At 44.3% G+C, this 19,973-nt stretch overlaps 1 long non-coding RNA gene across 2 annotated transcripts; it reads left to right on the forward strand.

Moving 5' to 3' along the window:
- Positions 1–840: 840 nt before the first annotated feature.
- LOC146889768 (uncharacterized) lies at positions 841–17,279 on the forward strand. Of its 2 annotated transcripts, XR_014999656.2 has the most exons (3): positions 841–1,567; positions 4,039–4,080; positions 9,969–17,279. It is a non-coding gene; the product is annotated as an uncharacterized LOC146889768 (long non-coding RNA). The 2 variants fall into 2 exon arrangements; XR_014999657.2 differs by lacking the exon at positions 4,039–4,080.
- Positions 17,280–19,973: the final 2,694 nt, after the last annotated feature.

Below are 19,973 nucleotides of genomic sequence, written 5' to 3' on the forward strand. Positions count from 1 at the left end.
GGGGAGTTTTGGTCAGTTCATTCCTACCTTAGCTTTGCCTTCAGGTCTCCTGACCCTTAGGAAACCTCACTTAGACTTCCCTGTAGCCTCTGACACTAACCTTCCCTCCTCTTCTTTGCTAGGGACCAGATGCCACAGTGATGAGTCTCTCGGCCTTTTCGTGTTTCCTCCAATCACATTCTCCGGTAGGCGTTCCCTCCAGTTTACAAAGCCTTGCATGCTCAACGCCAACTCCACATCTGTTTCCTCCAAGGCCCCAATAACACAGCTGGGCAATGGGACTTACGGGTTGTAAACAGTGGACGGCCCCTCTGATTGCTGTGGGAGGAACAAAGTCTTTCTGGGGGATTACTCGGCATCAGACGGAGAAGATCAAATAAAGTACGCGGGAAGATTTTATAATCTCCTTAACGGAACGCAAATGATGTCTGTCCTTCCTATTTAAAGTTCACACAGCATGACTTGCCCTGGGCTCTGCCGCTGCCCAGCCAGCGGGCAAGGTGTTAGATCGTTTCTAACTTATCGTTTAATCTATGAGAGCGGTCCTGTGAGAAGTTCAGGCTTATCGCTTTCCTGCTTTTGAACCCAGCACACGCTTTATCAGGCATGCGAGTGACATTATGCCTCCAAGCTTTCATTTCTTATTTTTAAATCCCCATACCCTGGGATTTGGCAATCACTGTGCAGAAATTGGTGCAATTTGCACCCCAGCAATTATCTCACCCACCGCCATTCCAATTTTCTAAATTGCCTTTAAACAAGGGTGTGGTTAAGTTCTTGGAGGATTGGGAAGAGGCTATCCAACCAGTCCTACCTGCTCACCTCAGGGGCAACAGAAGCTAGCCTGCTCTCACCCGGGCTGCCTCAGCTGGGACAAGGGCCCGAGTGTGGGAAGGTCCTGTTCTTTGGGGCCACAAAACCTGCTTTGAATGAGTCACCTAGATATTAACAGGAGCTAAAGCCCACTGACTCCACGGCTCTTGAACAGACTCCGCGCATTGAATACTGTTGGGGCAGATCAGACTTCAGCAAGACGCCGAGAACTTTGAACGGGCTGTTTCAAAGTAAATAAGAAACAAGGACTATATATACGTTGAGCTGGGGACAAATTGTTAATGTGTGACAGACATGAGTAGAAGTCCCACGTACTTTCTTTCATCTTTATCATCAAAAAGCATGAAATTGGAAAATACAGGACACGGACACTCCCCTTTAAAAGGGGAAGTAAAACCTGAGCCAGGCGAGCCGATAAGAAAGCACATGATGGTTATATGAGCTCCAGCCTGCCCTAGTCGCATTCCAGAGCTGAGACGCGCAGAGTCAACATTGATTATCAGATGGTCGTTATTGTTCTAAGTGCCTATAAAGCTGGGAGTCGCTATCTACACCCCTCCTTCCCCGTGGAATACTTGAGACGCACAGATTTTTAAATAGCTTGCCCCAGGCACATTTGATTTGAAGAACAGTCGTCGGAGCTCTGGAGCCTTTCAGGGGAAGTCCGCCGTCCATGCCAGCAGCATTGTGCTTAGAATGTTGTTCGAATCCACATTTTGGGAAAGATCTCAAGGTGAGTTTTGTGTGTCCTCTAGTTTTTGAAGCAGTGCTGTGGAGCTCAGGCACTGTCAGTGCTGTGAACGACCAAAGGCCAAATGCCTGAGTGTAGGATCCTGGCTTGAGGCCTCGGGTTCAACAAGTAGGAGAGGTCCAACAGACACGTACTGCATTTTTCTGAAAGTGTGTCTCAAGGAAGCGTCAAGAGAACAAACACCTGTGCCCTTGATATAAACCCTTTGCCCACTGGAGGTCAGAAAGCTCAAAGACCACCATGATAAACCAGTGTAGGCTCACCGAGAATATGTTTGTCAGTATGGTGTCTGCTTTAGACTGTCATGGATGATGTATCAGGAAAAAGCCACGGCTGTGGTCCACATGTGTGCCAGTGTCAGGAAGGAAACTGAGTCAAGGCCTACGTGTCATGTCTGTGGAGAACATGAGCCCATCAGGAAAGCTGCTCCGTGACTGAATAGCTTCATCCCACAGTGGCTGAAACACGGAAGCAAGTACACGTGAGTTTTGTTGAATGATTGATTGATTGATGGACACGTGCATTCATTACCCATTGATGGGGCGCTCCTGTAATTACATACTCTTCTGCATGCACTGAATAAGAAGAGATTCTAGAGCCTGACAGCATCTAAATAAGCAAAGCTATTTATTGATGTTAAATAAAATAAAGCCAGGGTGTTATGACTCATGATTGTAATTCTAGAATTCAAGAGGCTGAGGCAGGAGGATTGTGAGTTAGAGGCCAGCTGAGCTTCAGAGTGAGGCCTAGTCTCAGAGAGAGAGAGAGAGAGAGAGAGAGAGAGAGAGAGAGAGAGAGAGAGAGAGAGAAGAAGGAGAAGAAGGAGAAGAAGGAGAAGAAGGAGAAGAAGGAGAAGAAGGAGAAGAAGGAGAAGAAGGAGAAGAAGGAGAAGAAGGAGAGAAGAAGAAGAAGAAGAAGAAGAAGAAGAAGAAGAAGAAGAAGAAGAAGAAGAAGAAGAAGAAGACAGTTAAAACTCAACAACAGCAAAAAAAGAAACATACACATTGCCTGAACTGGGAAGGGACACCTTGCTATGGTGTTGACATTAGATTACAGACCAGAAGCAGCCATGAGGGGGTCTGAGGCTCAGAAAGTTAAAGCCTGGGACTGGGGTTGACTCTGGCCTGTTAGCAGCTCAGAAAGAGGTAGGTGAAGTCTTGGAGGCTACAGAGAGTGAAACTCAAGAGGGGCTTTGGATCTGGAACATGTGATTAGACTTAATGGTTCTGAAAGCTCATGAACTTCCATATGAAGAAATGCAAGCAGGAGAAAAGTCATTCTCGTCATTGTTCAGTTCAGGGAAGAGTTTTTCAGGTATGGCTTTAATGATTAAATCTGTGCAGACTGCTTACCTAAGGGACTACATGATAACACTGCCCTCAGAATAAAACTGGAAGTTAATACATGAAAATTAAAAGGATATAAACAGAGGCTGGAGTTTAGATCACTACCAAAGCAAGTGCAGATTGAGAATAAAAAGATTAATTGAACTTCTAGGGAAAAGGTAGATGCTGCTATACTGTGTGACCAACGGGAGACAAAAAAAATGTTTTTCAAAATTGTAGACCATTTAGGGATGTGTGGAAAGGCCAAAGATCCCCAAACTTGAGTTTGTGTCAAAATCACTTTGGAAGTAAAGTCAGAAGAATGTTGAACCATTCAGGAATAAGATGTGAGAACAATGTCCACAGGAGACTTCAAGTTCAACAGAACATAGCAGCCAGCACAGATGGAGAAATGGATGCACCTTAGACAACAATAACTCAATTACACAAATAGTCACGGTCTACCAGGCACTGTTTTTGGTTCTTGATATCCTTCTAAGTTACTTTTCTCTGTTTAATACTCTGAAGCAGATACGAGTATTCACATATGATTCACATATGATTCACAGCCTCCAGATGAAGAAACAGGATATAGACCGACAGTTGATATATTTAGCAAATGTGTGAGCTATGATCTCAACCCTGGCCAATGCTAGACCACCTACTTTTATTTTCACACCACAGTGCCTCTCAAAGATATTGTAATGAGATTGAGCTTGAGTGAATGTATTCTACTTGAATATCCTTCACGTGCCCCCCAAAAACATAACATGACTTACATATAATTGTATCATGCTTCTATGATGTTTTCATTCTCAAATTCTTTGACTTAACTGCTGTACAACTCACGAGATAGCTGCTCTACCTGTTTCTCTTATTGCTTTGACCAAATGCTTGTTGAGCAAGGAGAAAGGATTTGTAGGGTAAAGATTATCATGGTGGTGGAGGTACAAGATGTGTGGGTCTTAGCCATGGGGCAGCAGAAGCCTAGGGCTGCTCGCCCACATCTGACATCCAGATGCAGCAGCAGAAGCATGATGCTGCTTGCTCACATCTGGATGGGTGGGGAAGTAGAACGCAGAGAATACCAGTGTCCATGTGGTTTCTCCTTTTTCTCTTTTCATTCAGCCTGGGACCACAGCCCGTGGGATGGTGCCAACTATGTTGCGGGTATGTCTTCCTTCTTCAATTAAACATCTGTGCAAAATCCCCCCCCCGCAACACACACACACACACACACACACACACACACACACACGTTATGTTTTTTATGAGATTCCAAATCTAGTGAAGCTGACAATGAGGACTGCTCATCACGAAAGGTACTGGTACCTTAATGCCAATTACATCTTCAGTTTTGTGATGGAGTCAGCAGATGAACAAAAATATTTAATTATGACAACCAAATGTCAAGAATTTACTCCCAACTAGCCATCAGCAAAGGGGTCTTTCCTTTGTGTAGTGATAGACAACTACCCTAACCTAGGATGCTGTTTTGCTGGCATGGTCTTTATTGCTATTGTTGATTATCTGTGGCACCTTCCAACTGAAGCCATGAGAATGAGGTCATATGTCAATCGTGTTGGAAAAGTCTACCTTAAAGAGATAATTGATACGCAAATTAGTTTTTCAGGCCACCAATGGTTTGGGGGAGAAACAGATATTGGGGGATTCAGAGGTAAGAGGCTTTCTGAGCTGGGTGCGGTAGTGTATGTCTTTAATTCAAAGATTCAGGAGACAGAGGCAGGCACAATTCTGTGAGTTCTAGGCCAGCCTGGTCTACATAGACATGAAGGACTTTCAAGAATCCTTAGAGATTTTTAGAGAGATTATTCTAATTAGAGAGTTTTGGTTTGAAAGAAAATGGCCCCCATAGGGTGTGGCACTATTAGGAGGTGTGGCCTCATTGGATAGGTATCGTCTTGTTAGAGGAAAGTGTGTCACTGTGGAGGCAGGCTCTGAGGTTTCATATATGCTCAAGCTATTGCCCAGTGTCTCAGACCACTTTCTGTTGACTGCCTATCGAGATGTAGAACTCTCAGCTCCAGCACCATGTCTGCCTGCACACCACCATGTTGCACTGTGATAATAATGATCTAAACCCCTAAAAATGTAAGCCACCCCAAATTAAATGTCTTCCCTTTATAAGAGTTGCCATGGCCATGGTATATCTTCACAGCAAAAACCCTAAAACATGAATAGAAGAAATTTATTGATGGAAATATTTTATAGGTTGGAATCTGTGGGGGGTTGAATGAGAATGATCCCCATAGGTTCACATATTTGAATGTTTGGTCCCTAGTTCATAGAACAGTTAGAAAGGATTAGGAGGTGTAGCCTTGGAGGAGGTGTGTCACTGGGGGCCAACTTTGAATTTTCAAAATCCCATACCATTCCTTGTTATCTTCCCCTGCTTCTTGCTTGAGGCTAGGATGTGAGCTCTAGGGTTCTGATCTATCACCACGCCTGCCTGCCTGCCATCACGCTTCCCGCCATGACAATCATAGATTCTAACCCTCTGTAATGATGAGCTCCAAATTAAATGTTTTCTTCTATAAGTTGACTTAGTCATGATGCTTTGTCCTGACAATCAAAAATTAAAACAGGGTCTAAAAGTACAGCGGTAAAGAAATTAAATACAAAACCAATTTGAGTTGACTGTGTTTCCGGACTAGGCATGTTGAGAGTATAAATGAGTCCATGGCCATAACATCCTGATCCCGTGTGATCTCATCTGAGAGCACAGATGAAGGAAGATCTTAAATGCAGTGTGACAAACGGTCCCCGAAGGTAATAACAGATGTGCAGGGTGCTGGGGAGGCTCCTAGCAGGAACGGTACAGGCTCCGTTCTCGGCATTCACAAGAGGTTTCCTGGAAGCGAGCGAGGATGCGTTAGCTGAGCCTTCAGAGATGAGTCAGATGTAATTAGCCTGGGAAGAAGGATAGAGTGAGTGTTCCAGACGGAAGGAGTAGCTTCAGCAGAGAATGAGGCCGGAAATGCACGCGGTGCGCGTATAGTCAAAGGGCCTCACTTGGGTGTAAAAGGGGGGAAGGGATGGAAGTCCGAGAGGGGCTGGGTGATAAGGACTTAGTTCTGTAAATGATAAGAGTTTATAAGATACTAAGAGGTCATGGAGAAAATTCACAGTACCACACAGGCACGGTTCTTTCTGCGGTTCTGGTGCCTTGGGCACAGGAGGCAAGTGTTTGATCATTGAGCTACATCCCTAGCCCTTGTTTTTGTGAGACAAGGTATTATTATATACTCTATAACTCAGGCTGGTCTTGAACTGATTATTCTCCTGCCTCGACCTCTCAACTCATGGGATTCTTATACCTGCCCCCAACCTAGCTCCAGGCACCAACTAAACTAATTAATAGAGGAAGTAAATGGGTCATTATGAACAAACTAGAATGATCCTGTAAGAATTTTTTCCTATGGCAATGATAATAGGGATGGAGAGAAAACAGTTGTTGGTATGGCTGTTATTTTGTTCATTTAACCTTTTGAGTTCAGATCTCAGTCTGTAGCTCAGGCTAGCCTGGGGCTTATTGTGTAGCTTGGGCTGCTTTTGAACTCATGATCCTCCTGCCTTCCTTGCCTGAGTGCTGGGGATAAATGCGTGAACCCTCACAATCCAGCATGCTTCATTTTCTAATTTTTATGCATTTTCAGTGCATAAAAATTCCCTCTGTTGGGTGATAGATAGCTTGGATGTGCGAGCATGGGCAGAGATGGGAAAACAAAAATAGCCAGTTCTCATACCTGCAAAGGAGAGAACACAGAGCTAAAAAAATAAATAAATAAAGGAGAAACATAGGGGCTGAGTTCCACTTAGGACATGTGTGAGTTTCCCATTTTACATCTAGGCTGAGAAGTTTAGAAGAAGGTTTGGATCCAGGCATGTGGTTACCACACTATGGGTAATAGTTGAAGCCAAGAGACTGTGAAGGACAATGGGAAGAGTCATGGTGAAGTTACTAGGATTTCTCAAAGAGATGCTTTGATGCTGTTGGGTTAAGGCAAAGCCATGGTAACCCCAAGCTCTCTGGGTCTGGACAGGGGAGACTGTCCTAACACGTTTCCTCTCAAGGATTCAGAAAATGAGTTCAGGTGATAGGAAGTTGTTTAACTAGGGGGGAAGCGCCTCAAGCATCTAACCCCTAGGTTGTTGTTCAAGGGAGTCCGTCCTTAACGCTCTATGAGGAACTTAGGGCTCAGAACACTTAACTGGTTATCTGTCCCATGATTCTTGAAGTTATAATGAAACGGGTATGACTCTACAAGAATTTGCTTTTCCCTCGATAAAGAGCTTCCCATCGACTTGTCCCTTATCAGTGATTTCAGAAATCTCTTCAGACTGACTGTTAGAAGAATTTTTTTTTTGATACCAAGGACCTCCCGTCTCTGCTGCTTCTTAACGGCCTCTAGCAATGTGTAAATTATCCCCCCAAGATGCTAGGCTAACGCTGTCTTGCTCTTGGGAGTAGCCTTGCCCTGGAAGAGTGTCTCTTGAGAGACTTCCAATTCTCTGACCTTGCCCACACATGACAGCTTGCGAGAACTCCTGAGGAAACAGAGATTCGGGGACAAAACATCATCAGAAAGCACTCCAGTCTGTCTTTGCCACCTCCTGTGCCTTTAGCCACTAAGCAGATGGAGCCATGGCATTTGTTAGGCGCCTGGGACGGATTCAGGAGCACGTTCTTGCTCTCACCAGAGAGGCGAATCCCCGGGATCTGAGAATTAAAATCCCACAGTATCCCTCAGCCATCCCTTCCCCATGCAATGTATCTATTCTCACCCGCTGGCTTCATCTTGTGTCCCTTTCATCCCCCCTGTCTCATATTGAGCACCTGCCGTGCTGGAAACTTCTGCCTGTGTTCATCCTGACAAGCTGTACACACGGTCAATGCCTGGGACACGACAATGCTCTTCTAGGGGTTATTCTTTCCCCAGGGCCTATTTCCCAAATGATCCAAGAAGTTGCCAGGGTCCTCCTCGTGGGCCCTTCTCTGGGGAGCTGACTGCTTCTACTTGCCTACCTTTGAACTCCTGCAGCCTTTGTCAAGCTTTGAAGTCAGTCAGGGGGAGAAGGGCACAACTCTCAGAGTCATGCCTGGTGAGAAAAGCCAAGCAGGAGTCATGTGACAGAGTTCAACTGCCAAGAGTCCTTAATCCTGTGTCTTGCTTTCCAAACAGCTATACTCTTTCCCTATACAGATCCCCCCGCCCCCAGCAACAGACACCCTCTCGGGTCTGGAAGTATGCTGGTCGGATAGCAGATACTGAAGTATTGTAGCCTGCCCGCTTGTTAGCTGCAGCTTCATGAGAAACCCAGGGCCTTCTGGGTAAGAAAGCACTCCTGGGCTTCTGATTACCAGAAACCATGAGACAGTGCCCTCTTTAAAATCTTATAGTTATCTGCTGCAATTGGAATGAAATATAAATAAGAATGACCTCACAAATTCACACTAATATTGAATAATGAATAACAAAGCCTCACAATAATATCGAAGGATGGTAGTTGGCAAAAACAAACTTCTTTCTACACAGCAATTAGGGAAGCATTAGGTGATAGGTCAAGAAAACATTTGTGTTCTTATCCTGCTTGTATTCGTCCCCTGCTTGTTTAGTTCTATAACATACGGCTACCCTTTCTCAGCTTCCATGCAGCCCCCTTCCCCACATTGCTTTGTGCGGGAATGGGTAAGTTTATACAACTCCAGAACATTCTTGTTCTCTCTGTTGTGGTGATTCAAAATTTATACAGAATCTATGTTTCGACCTTATACTGAGATTTCTGAGTCCTATGACCAAACATACAGGCACTAGGAGATCCACAGAGTAATACCTGCTACTTGTGTTTTCTCTCTCTTCTCGAACATCTAGCTACCTTTACCACGATGATGGTGAAATCCTTGCATGCTTCCGTGGAACTTACGCCTGGAATGACAAAACCAAAAAAAATGTGTCACCATTCACCAGTGTCTGATACAAGTTGCGTAGGGGTGTGCCTAAAGTAGGATGTGGTAGGTTCAGCCTGGATATCTGGTCGACCCAGCAGTAGTATTCCCTATCTGAGGAATCGTTTAGCTATGAAGGAACGGAAGCAACTCAAGCAACTGAGAAAACACTGAATTGTGAGTCCGAGTCTGAGGGAGATGTGAACGAGAGGACGGAATCCGAAGACTTTGGGGGAACATCTGTGTAATAAAGTTTCTAAAAACCAAGTAATGCACGTTGAGCTCTGGAAACAGACATCAGTTCATAACTAGTAAACACTGACTATGGCAGGCTACCCCTGTGGTTGGGTTCGGGGGTCACTTTATGTTGGTGGGGGTGTTGGATTTTGGTTTATCAAGACAGGGCTTCTCTGTGCAACCCTGGCTGACCTGGAACTTACTCTGTAGGCCAGTCTTACCTTGAACTCACAAAGATTTACTTGCCTCAGCTAGCATTAAAAATATGTGCCAACGCCACCCAGCTGGGGTCATATTCTTAAATTATGTAAGCCATCAGAAGGGATTGGTGTGTGCCAGGACTTCCCATGTTTATTACTAAGAACTCTAACCATTGTCTCTTGGAAATGCCTCATGCTCATGAGAGTCATTCTACGCTGGCATCTCACCTTGGTATGGATTTTCAAAGCAATATGAAGTAAGAGGTAGCAGGAGATGAGGGCCTTAGATTTCCCATTTATTGTTTTGTCAAGGTCTCCCTGGACTTCCACTGTGTTTCATTAAAATAGGGTCATTCTACCCAAGAAGACTAGATTGGACCAGATGATCCATTGAAATATCTTCCAACACTAAAGTCTATAATTCTGTGGGCTGAGTCCTGATACCCACAGGGTACCACCAGGATGTTTCCTAAGGAGCCATCCTCAGATTGTGACTGGGACAAATTAAGCAGTACATTCGTTCCCACACCTTGTGTCCAACAACCCAGCACAGAAGTCTAGTTTGTACTCTGAAAACTCAAAAAGCTGAATGAGTTTAATGATAAATGATACATAGCTTTGCATATAACCATGGCTGGGGGTTTGTTTTTCAGACATATCCTTCTGTAGCAGGAAGACGAGGTTCCAAGGTGTGAAAAGTGGTCTGAAGTTCCCACCCACTTCATCAGGAGAGCAGGCTGGATGATTCCCCGAGCAATGGAGCCATTTACAGAAAACCTGTTCTGCGCTATACCCATGGGCAACATAAGGGCCCTTCCAGGATCAACTCTATTCCTTCATTGCTTTGGCAGCCCCTGACAACAGATGGGGTTAACTGGTCCTCAGACAATCTTCTGGGAAAGTGAAAGAGCCAGTAATTGCTTTCTTCCTCTTCTTCTTTTCTTTTCCAAAAAGAGTTTCTCAATTTTTCGTCAAACGGAAGAATCCCTGCCAATGAGTCCTCAACCAGTCCTGGGGGGTAGATCTTGAAGTCCGATTTGGTAGTGACCTGGGGCTCACAGCCTCCCTAGGGAGGAGCGGAACAATTTGCTGGAAGTTCCTCACCCCCATCCCCCTGACGTGAAAACCTCGGTAGACTTGAAAAGCTGCATCTCAGAAACAGAAAGATTAGGAACCCCTGCTGCAGAGTGCTACTGTGTCTTTAAGGCTTCCATAGAAATGAAAGGTAGGTCAAGCCTATTAAGGGAGTAGGGAGGCACTCTCCTAAGGAAAACCGAGAATGTCAGAAGAGAATCTTTGCTGACAAAATACGAGATCTTTGATTTCTGTCTCACATTTTACTTACCAAATCTTAGGGGAAGTAATTTAATTTGTGTTTGAGGATAGCTCATCACCAGAAGAAAAGAGGAGAGCGCTCTGGAGAGGAGGTCCCTGTCATGTATACATTGTGCAAACTTGTCCCGTTCTTTCATCATTGTCTCTAACCCCTCAGCTCATAGAGAACCATCAGGAAGCCTGCAAGGAAGTCATCCGACTGGATTCCATTCCAGCCTTGGGAAGTGGGGAGAGAAGACATAAGCAAGTTATCACAAAGTTCTCGAAATACAGCCTTCACCGTACAACCCATCTTTCCGTTAACAAGGAGCTGGCCTTTGAATTACTTCCTGGACACTGGGAGGACCCATCAACCATCCATTAAAGATGACCCGAAGCTATGCAAAATAAGCCAGAGGTTTCTAAATTTAAGATGTCGACTTTCAGTTCAGCACTCTCTGGACACTAGGCAGCCTTTGGTTCTGTAGACAAAGGAGGAGTCTTAGAACCGTTTTTTATCTCCGGCCTCTTACAGGGACAAGAAGCAATTTCCCTTGAAGTCTCCATTTCAGTCCAGAACAATAACAGCTGGGCAGGGATTTGGCCCAACACTTTGTGAGGTTTGTCTTCATCTGGGGCTGTCAGATTGGCATTTCATAGGAAATCAACAGACCATGGCTATTGTTGAGACACCAGACTGCTTTAACATCAGGAAGATGCTGAAAGTAATTTTTTCCTAAAGCTCTAGAGTCTCTATGCCTCAGCCAAGTCCAATATTCTTTAAGGAAACACTACTCAACCTTAGCAGCTGCTCAAGGGGAAAGATCTAGAAATTCTGGATCTGAAACTGCTCTATCACCAACAAAGGCTGTGAGGCAACAGGTCACAGAGGGTAAGCATACAGGCTTCGGAGACTGCTCCAGTGGGGACTGTATTCCCACCATCGACACGCTTGGTGATCTCAGGATATTCTTCAAATCTCTGGGCCTCAGTTGCGTTTTCTGAGGAAGGATAATTCATCCCAAATGTCAAGGAGTGGAGTGAAACAGAGGAGATGCGGGTAAGGTGCTTCGAACAACGGATACATAATGGGTACTCAATAGCCATATGGATTATACTGGTGCTGTATTCTTGCAAATGTGTGTATTTCTGTTAAAGCTGAAAGGACTCAATTAGCTTGGATCCAGGCAGCAAGAGTTCTGTGACCCCAACTCTCTCCTGCTTTTTTTTTCCTCTCACACTGGGCCCCGCTCTAGAGTTTCTCCATGTTCCTCCTCACACCAATTCACCTCAATCATTTATTTTTTTAAATCCACACCATCTCTAGTCCCCCAAGACCTCATCAACATTAGACAGCAATTTAAAATATCAAGTTTTGATTGAAGGTCTTCATGAAAGCTAATCATTTTCACTTTTACTTTACTTTTGAGAATTTCTGTGCATAACTTACAAAAGAAAAATGGCTTTTATCATTCTTTTTGAACCAGGAGAAGCAACCCAAACTGGAGATGTCAGGTAATATTTGGGCGGGGTAAGGATATTTACCTTACCTATTACCTTACATTACCAAAAATAAGTAATGATATTTATTATTCGTAGGGAGGTTCCGCGTTTGCTGCCATGTGAAACACAGCTAAACTGATCTCTGGATAAACCAGGATGGGAGTCCTTGAGTTGAACATAGAGCATTATGGATAGATTAAAGACTATGGCAGAATGCTCTGGTTAATGACAGCAATGCCAGGTTGACAAGCATGACATCAAAGTCCAAGTGTTACTGGTCCCACAGTCCCCAGGGCCACTGCCAACAAAGTCATGATAAATCAGACTAATCGAACCTTCCAGTCATGTCTGGTTTGCTGGAGACAGAGTCACCTGCACGATGTTCCACACAGGAAAGCCAAGATTCCTGAGCAGAACCAGCAAAGGTGGAGGCAAAGTGAGGACAAACGCCCAGCATTAACTTCCATTATTATCATCCCTGAAGCAGGGGTGCCGCCAATTAGAGAGTGACCGAGGACACAAGGATGTGAATTATAAATGCATCTCTCCTGTACATTCACTAGGTTTTTAAAAAAGCAATTCACTTTAAGGACTCTAGACGCCTAAGAACGTGATCAAATCTTCCTCTCAGAATTGGTTATTTCAATGGACTTCTGAGATATCCCTAATGCTCCACCAAACAATTTAAATACCACTCTAGCGGCTGGCAATGGAGTTTCTGTGTTCAAAGGAATTCTGAGGAAATGCAGGCATTGAGTTTGATCTGAGGGAGGGACAATAAGGACCGGTAATGCAGAGAGTAGGGAGTGTGCCTCTGATAGTCCCGTAGGATGGGCTGAACTAAGCAACCCCTTTCTGATCCATGTGAGGCCTGTCAAACAGCCGGCATCTACATCTGGTATCATGAACTTGGTCAATAGCTCACACCTGGGCAGGCAGGCCATACGCTTCAGTGGGGAGGACATCACTGTGGTTTTGCTATATGTGTAAAATATATACGTCTGACAAATTGATAGTGTTTATGACCGTGGTTCGGTGCCGCCTTCAGCTTTGGTCGGAGAAACTTCTCTGGGAGGTGCCTGACAAGTTCTTGGTATATTTATGAAACTACACACCCAATTTCCAGAGAAAAAGACACACACACACACACACACACACACACACACTTTGTCTGAGGTCCAGGTTACCAGCCCTTCTTGAGACAGGAGCTAAAGAAAGACCAAATCAAAGTTTTCCATCACTATCACTATTTTCATTGTTGACACTAGCGCTTTTGGATGGGAGACCCGCAGGTGGGAGGAGAATGTAAGAGCCGGGCACGGTGGCCCATGCGGATGGTCTCAGCACTTGGGAAGCAGAGGTGGGAGGATTACAAGCATAAGGTTAATCTGGACTACATGGTAAGATCTTGGATCGACAAAGTAATATGTGGGGACATATGAGAAAGGAGAGATGGTTAGAAAAGATGTGCTGTATGGATAAATTTTCTTTCTGTAGCGAGGTTACTTCTGCCTCTCAGAGGTGAACACTTTTTTTTTTCCTAAATATTTTGGACCTCTTGATGTCTTCTCATATTTTATTTTTCTACTGAATGCTTATGCACCATGTGCACCTGACCTTACGACTTCCCAGCATTCCCAGCAGCCCCAGGGACCACGCCAGCTCATGATAACTGCCTGCATTTTGAACAGTATCTGCATTTAAAGATTTTTTTTTTTTTACTGATATCATTTCGGCGTAGAACATTTGATTTGAAAAGGGAAACCCTTTCTGTTTTAATAGAAAATGGAAACTTGATGTTTGGTGTTCTCTTTTTAATTTGGGTCTTTAACCAGCCAATGGTTTTAATCAGAGTGAAATCTGCATTCTTGTTTAGCTCTTTAGCGTCTCAAATCTAAAATAGGAAAATCACAGCTTCAGTAGCAGAATTGAGAATGAGGTCCTGGCATCTTTCTCAAAAGGAATTTTGGTAAAGCGTCTCAGTAAATGCTCACAAATTACTCTCACCGTATGTCTAAATAGACACAAACAGCCTCAGAGAATCTGCTTGAGTCGATGCTGTCATTAGCTGTATGGAAAATTGGTGGGGCTCCTTCATGAATGCATTTTTTAAATTTTATTTATTTCATGAGTAGGAATGCTTTACCTGCACGTATGCGTGTGCACCACATGTGTGCCTGGTGCCTGAAGAGGCCAGAAGATGGCATTGGATCTCTGGGACTGGGGTTACAGGTGGCTGTGAGCTACCACGCAGGTGCTGGGAATTGAACTCGGGTTCTCTGGAAGAACAGCAAGTTCACCTAATCGCTGAGCCATTTCTCTGGTTGCTTCATCATGAAATTTGTGTTAGCGTGTTTACTCTGAGGTAGTGAAGGGGTTGGAAGGTCAAGGTCATGATTCAAGAAATCCTGTGCCAGGTTGGAGAGATGGCTCAGCAGCTAACAGCACTGATTACACTTCCAGATGCCCCAGTTCAATTCCCAGCACCCACATGGCAGCTTACACATGTCTGTAACTCCCAGACCTGACACCCTCATACAGACATCTATGCAGTCAAAACACCAGTGCACATAAAACAAAGATAAATAATTAAAAAAAGAAATCCTATGCCTGAGCTCTCTACTCCCATGGGGTCTCGGTCTGAACTTCTGAGATTCTGAGCAAAGTTTGGAAGTTTCAAATCTGCAGACCACCCACCTTGCAATTAGGGTGAGCTATAAAACATCCTGAGAGGTTTGTTGAAATTGCCTGCCAAGCTAAACTAAACCCTTACACTTACTGCATGCTGTGTACTGTACACTGCATACTGCACACCGAACTGGCCTTCTACGGTATACCACATGCTGTACTACCGCACACGGTGTACTGCATACTGTATAGTGTACACTGTATACTGTGTTACTGTATACTGTTCTTACTGTACACCCTGCTTTGTGGTATTCTCTATGCTGTGCTTACTGCACATTGCATACCATATACTGTATATACTGTATGCATTATGTTGTACTTACTATATAACTATACCATACTAAATATATACTGTACTTACTGCACACTGTATGCTGTGCTAACTGTATACTCTACTTGCTGTACACTGTATATTGTACAATGTACTTGCTTTATACTGTATACTGCATTTACTACACAGTGCACACTATCTACTGTACTTACTGTATTCTATATTCTATACTTACTGTGTACTGTATGTGCTGTATATGGTATACTGTGCTTGCTGTATACCATGCTCTCTGTGTCCTAACTTATTGTACATTGTTTACCGTGCTTATTGTATATTATTAACTGTGCTTACTGTATTCTCTACTTGCTATATTCTGTATATTGTAACCTATCTTTACTGCACTGCCCTGGGGTTTCCCCAAAGAAAAGTTTGTAAGACTAGCAGTGATTGACAAGTCATCTGAGATAACCTTTCTCACATTTACAGAGAACCTCGCTCCCATGAAAGGATTTCTAGGGGAATTTTACATGCTTTTCTCCATATCACTCTGCCCAGATTAATAATCCACAGCAGGTTACAAATCTGTGAACAACAGAAGGAAGCCCGTACTTGAACCTCAGCCTATGTTGGCAACAATCCCAAACTCACCCTCCAGACTGCAGAAAGGAACCAGTGTTGACATGACTGTGATCAAAGGTCGAGTCAGATGACCGACATTGATTAAATCAGTCTGATACTGACGTCAACAATTTTTTTGAATGAAACCCCCAAACCTATTTAACAGACAACACCCATATCATTGCTCATGTTGTTTTTCATGCCCTGACATTTAAAATGCACATTTAACTTCTAGATTGTTGCCCATTATGGGCCATCATACTGCCAGAGATGGTGACTTACAGGTTGATGGCTCACCTAAGGAAAGAGGGAACAAGAAAAGTCACAGACAGGAAGACAATCAGATCGTGAGATAACATTACAACCAAGCTGTATAAACGGTGTCCTGTTTGTCAGCCTCATAGATAAAACAATAACCACAAAGATCATAATGACAGCTAAGACCTTTGAGTGTCAGGTGACATTCCAGAAGTGTTCGTTAATTTTCACAGCAACCTCATGGCAAGGTGGTGATTGATAGCTTGAGGAGATTCAGAGTCCCCTGGGAGACACACTTCTGGGAGACGAAGGTGACATTATGAATTAGAAAACATGAAAAGGTAGGAGGATTTGAAGATGTACTCTGAACATAGGGTACTATTCTATGGTTGTGGGGCCCAGACTGAATGTGTAACATGAGGGCCTGTTGCTTGTTGGGGTTTCTGTCCCGCCCGATACCCCACAGCCAGCAAGTCCCAAAGAAAATCACACAGAGATCTCCATAAGTTATAAAACTGATTGGCCCATTAGCTCAGGCTTCTTATTAACTCTTGTAGCTTATATTAACCCTTTGTTCTTATCTATGTTACCTTTCTTAACCAGGCAGATTATAACTTGCTTTTTCCGTGGTCTGGGCAGGACTGTGGAGGGGGCTTTCTGCTTCCCAGAAGACTCCTGTTCTCATCACCCTGCCTCTACTTCCTGTCTGGTTGGCCCACCTATACTTCCTGCCTGGCCAATCAGCATTTATTTAAAACATGATTGACAGAATACAGACAATTCTCCCGCACCATGAATGAATACAAGGGCAAGATGAGGGCCAGTGTCCCCTGTTTTTTCCTTCCTGACAAGAATGGATGGGAGCTAGCAGTCTCATGCACCTGACACTACCACAGCAACAACCCACACCTGATGCCATGTCTTCCTGACCATGGTGGATTATATTCTGAATTCATAACCCAGAGCAAATCCTTCCTCCACATTGCTTCTCATCAGGTACTTGGTCACAGTCACAAGAAGAGTAACTGACATTGCTCAGACATGATGTGATCATAGGCTTCTTTACTCTGGAAAAGGGGACTCGGAAGACTTAACCAATATCTGAGTGTGCCAACTTGACTGACAGCTAATGGCTTGGAAGACAGGTTGGAGGTGTGAGCCAAGGGATATAGACAGTCTCTGGATCAAGAACACAGACTTTTCCTTTAAGTTTCCAGAAAGCATGAACTTCGCTGATCCCAAATTTCACTCAGTGAGACCATTTGGATTTTTGACCTCCAGAACTATAATAATAGATTTATATTGTCTTCTTTGTTGTTGTTGTTCGTTTGTTTGTTTCTCAAGATATGGTTTCTCTATGTAGCCTTAGCTGCCCTGTAACTCACTCTGTACCAGGCTGGCCTCAATCTCATAGAGAGCTGCTTGCCTCTGCCTCTCAAATGCTGGGCTTATTTGTGTTGTCTTAGCAACTAAAGTCATTTACAAGGGCAACAAGAAACTAATAATGGAAACTAATATAGCATCTTACTCTTTATGAGTTGCCTGGGATGACTTATAAAATGAAAGCGGAAGACATCTCTAAAGGAGCATTGAGCCACAGGGCTCTGACTCCAGTAGAGTGTGAAAATTGTCCCTGTGAATACGCCCTCCTCCTTAATGCCTTCGATGGCATGGTTCAAAACAAATACCCTATGAGAGTGATTCACATGGACGGGGCTTATGGCTTAAAAGAAACGTGAGTCTCTTGCAAAGACTGCCCATGATGTCACAAGCCATATGGAGCCTACGGCAGCCTTCCCTTCTGATGGCTCCTCAGGCTACCTTTCTAGATGGAGTTGTCCTAGGAAAGAGGAAAAATGTAGAGGTCTTGCATCAAATAGAAATGGATTTAAATCCTGCTACACGATTTCCTAGAGAAGATAGTTCACATGAGCTTCCCAAACTTTGCTTTCTTTAATTGCAAAATGGAGGTAATAATCAACGTAGTCACACAGACAAGGTAAATGGTCTCTAGGCACCTTAGCTCTGTTCCACTGACTTCTTCCCTCCTTTGTTCCACTCTTTCTGGAGCTACCACACCTCTGCCTGGTGACTTAGGGAGAACCCTATCCACTTGGCTATGACTTTTCACAGGAGCCTAGGAATTCACAGTAGTTGGGCGAACCAGTCGTGAGCATTGCAATCGGTTCTCCTATTTCACTAACACAACGCCCCCTCCACCCCCAGCTCCTTCACAAACAACTGGTGTTCACTGGCATTGGCAACTTGATCTTTTCCTTCTACAGCGTAGGCTGATTGTCTGAAGGGGGCTAGTGGCACTGGGTAGAGTTCTTTTGGACAGAGAGGCTTGCTTTTCGATACTAAGTAACATTAGGATGTTTACAAAGCTTGAAGAACTCTGTGTAGGGGAGCGTTACTTTAACTATGTAAAGATGTGTTACATTTGTGTTGCATTTGTTTCTCCTTGCCTTATTGGTCTAATAAAAAGCTGAACAACCAAAAGCTAGGCAGCAGAGGGATAGGTGGGGCTAGGGAGCAGACAGATTAAGTAGGAGGAGGAATCTAGGCTTGAAAACAGGAAAGAATGAGGGAGAAAGTGAGGTAGACGCAGGGCAGGGGCACCCAGTCAGCCCACAGCCAGCCAGCCATGGCAGAAGCAGTGAAAGTAAGGCATACAGAATAAAAGAAAGGTAAAATGTAGATGAGGATAAATAGGTCAAATTAAGTTATAATGGCTAGTGAGACAGGTATAAGATATGGCCAAGCGGGGGCTGGAGAGATGGCTTAGTGGTTAAGAGCATTGCGTGCTCTTCCAAAGGTCCTAAGTTCAATTCCCAGCAACCATATGGTGGCTCACAACCATCTGTAGTGAGATCTGGTGCCCTCTCTGGCCTGCAGGCACACATGTAGGCAGATATTGTATGCATAATAAATGAATAAATATTTAAAAAAAAAAAGATATGGCCAAGCATTCATGGCTAATAAGACGTCTCCATGTCATGATTTGGGAGCTGGTGGGTGGTCCAGAAGAAATCCTGCTACCACGCTGCTTTACCCGTCTCACGTGTTTATTCATTAAATCCTCACAGTGCCTCGCATTCGCAGACAAGGAAACCGAGCCACATGTCGGAGCCACACATCGGCTAAGTACACTGATCCAAGTCACAGAGCTATTAAGTGACAGCAGGAAGATAGGAAACCTGGCACATCTATTGTTTGCCATCTATACTTTCTACAACTTCCACAGCTCGACCGCCCCCTTCTGCCAGGCGCTCATTCCATAAGTCCAGGCATGAAAGACGGGGAAAACGCAGATGGAAAGAAAATGAGCCCCAGAGAATGCTCGACGTAAGGCACTGAGTTGAAGTCACTGGAGCCTGACACTGCTTTCAAATAGTTACAAGGGAAGCATCAATGCTTTATGTCCGGGCAGATGGCAGTCTGACCGGCTTTATTTTTCTAAGCCTCAGTGTTAGGATCAGACTGCCAATCTAGAGACCCATAAAAGGGTTGGGAGTTTGCTATTATTTCTTGGTGCTAATGTCCCCTGGCAGAAAACAGTCTCAGGATTCCCGAGGGTGGCCAGGTTGTCAAACCTGCCTCCTTGGAAGGAGGAAGCATTCCCACCTCCACGAGATGAAGTAGACGTTTTCCTGGCTGAGTAGTTGGCAGCATTGTTTTTGTTAAGTATACCTGCATCTCTCCTTCCAGAACCAGACTTGAAGAATTGTTTTTTGACCCCCACAAAAGATCGCAGATCCTATTCACCCCCCCACTCTGTGAATGAGGACAAAGGAGTAGACAAGTCTCCAGAGTTCTGTCTTCTCTGCAGGCTCCTGCAGGACCCAGAGCCAACCTCCTGCCTCGTCTTTGCTGGTTGCCTGCCACTCAGCCACATGGGGTTCTTTCTCCTACACCAGCTTCTTTTTTGGCCACCAGTAAACACGCTGACCTTTGAAATAGGGAAAGAAAAGCGCTTTGAAATAGAACGGGCTCAAACAGCGTT

Source organism: Myodes glareolus, chromosome 26 (assembly GCF_982192425.1).
Source record: "Myodes glareolus chromosome 26, mMyoGla1.1, whole genome shotgun sequence".
NCBI classification, from domain to species: domain Eukaryota; kingdom Metazoa; phylum Chordata; class Mammalia; order Rodentia; family Cricetidae; genus Myodes; species Myodes glareolus.